The sequence below is a fragment of the Papilio polytes genome, unplaced genomic scaffold (genome assembly GCF_000836215.1).
Source record: "Papilio polytes unplaced genomic scaffold, Ppol_1.0 DF824146.1, whole genome shotgun sequence".
Classification (NCBI taxonomy): domain Eukaryota; kingdom Metazoa; phylum Arthropoda; class Insecta; order Lepidoptera; family Papilionidae; genus Papilio; species Papilio polytes.
The window spans coordinates 3784263-3786295 of record NW_013525058.1 but is presented as its reverse complement, the minus strand read 5'-3'; the positions used below and the strand labels follow the sequence as shown (position 1 = coordinate 3786295).

At 35.1% G+C, this 2033-nt stretch overlaps 1 long non-coding RNA gene across 1 annotated transcript; it reads right to left on the bottom strand.

The window, feature by feature from the left end:
• Positions 1-1086: 1086 nt before the first annotated feature.
• On the bottom strand, positions 1087-2033 carry LOC106111828. Its single transcript, XR_001226200.1, has 2 exons — positions 1963-2033; positions 1087-1239 (listed from the first exon to the last, which is right to left on the bottom strand). It is a non-coding gene; the product is annotated as an uncharacterized LOC106111828 (long non-coding RNA).

Below are 2033 nucleotides of genomic sequence, written 5' to 3'. Positions count from 1 at the left end.
TATACCCTTAACAGCTGAAAGGGTTTGTATGAAATTTGACATAGATGTAGAGATAGTCTGGAAGAACACATAGGCTACTTGCTTTTATTTTAGTCTTTTTCAAATTCTTTATAACCTTCAATCTTAAAGCGGAAAAGGAACCGAGCGGTATAAAACGATTGTCGAGGCGCACCGCAGCGCTAGCGGCGCGTGCGCAGCGCGTGTGATCGCGCGCGCCGCACACCTCACACGCGCCCCCTCGCAATAACTGCACACTTCATACTCGACAATTGATCACTTGACTATCCGTATAGCACAATTATTTATGCACTGAAGATGACTAGGTTAGGTAATTGTATAAAATTAAAATTATTTTGCATATTTTTAATAGAAATAATAAGTGTACGATTGTCAAATTTATTTATTATGCCAAAATTCTTATCTTTCAATAAGTTTGTTTTAAATTAAGCTTGAAACATATTCGACGTTTACCGACTTTAAGACAACAAATCGACTGATTCGATTTGTAGTCTTCTTAAATCATAAAGTTATGGGCAGAGAGTAACATTAAAATAAATATAGAGGCGTACTCGACACTTCACTTAAATGAACTTAACGCCATCTATTGGCAGCCTCAAAAACATACATCAATGTAATTAATTGTATTTAAATTAATTGTCGATAGGTGTCATTAATTAATATTTACATGTTTAAAGTGGAGCTTATTATCATTTTGATTTTTTTTAATATTTGTTAATACAAGGGCATGAGGTGGCACTAAACTTGACAACTGATGTACCTTTTAAAGTATAGGTGAAGAAATTTTGTACACTATGCCAAGTCTATACTTTTTTTAAATATCTCTGATTATAGGGTGTTAATTTAAAATGTTTTAATGTTTATCTATACTAATATTATAAAGAGAAAAGATTTGTATTTTTGGTTTTTGTATGTATTGAAATAACTCGAAAACTTTTGGGCCGATTTAAAAAAATCTAACACCAATAAAAAGCTACATTATCAGTGCATAGACTATATTTTTATCTTGACGCGGACGAAACTGCGAATAACAGCTAGTTAGTAAATAAAACAAAGGTATAATATATAAACTATTATATCATTTATTACTTATATATATCTATTGGCTGGAGGCGGAGTGTCGGGAGTCAGGGTCGGAGGCGTCACGTCCTTCCCGCACCTCCCGCACCTCTCTTCCCTCCGGCAGCTCCAGCTCGAAGTCGTCCACTGCCATCGGAGTGTCTGCAAACACAAAACATTACATACATTCATCTGTATAAGGAATTTACAATTTATGTTACAGTCGTGGACGTTTATTTCCTAACCATTTTAGTAAATAAAAATATTTATTATAGTGTACACTTACAATGACACTAGATGGCGTTTACACAAACTTTCCGTCAAATCATCAAAGCGTCCGCGATCGCTTTTTTAATCTGTTACTGAAAAGTCACCAACGTCGTGTCGTGAGTGAAATTTAATTTAATTAACACAAATTACTAAATAGATAGAAAAATATCATAGCTTTTTCGAGTGAATACCCTTTTTCATTGTGGAGAATCAGCGTTTTTCATTTTTTGAAGACTTTCAGACTTGGATTAATAATTACATCAATCCTCTTTTATAACATGTAATATCTAAAATTGTAACTAGCTCTAGTACAAGTATCCTCTGCAGGCAGTCTGTTATTTTACTAGCTATATTTACAGCACGTACAAATATTTCTTTTATGACAGTTTAGTATTGACCTACAAGGATCATATAGCAGTTGGAAGTTGGTAGTAGATTTTGTGAAATTATTAGCCACTCTTTTTATTTTGAAATATATAAGTATTAATAGAGAAGTTAAGAATTTTTTTACTGGCAAATAAAAGCTAGCTGATGCCCCACTGTCAATGTAAAAAAACTGCTAAAAGATGTTTATAGGTGTAGAATATGAAAGGTGGTACAAGTGAGTGTGAGTACCGAGGTGGTCGAGGGTGACGCCGAGCGCGGCGCGCAGGGCCCGCGCGTGCGCGAGGTGGCGCGGCGGCACG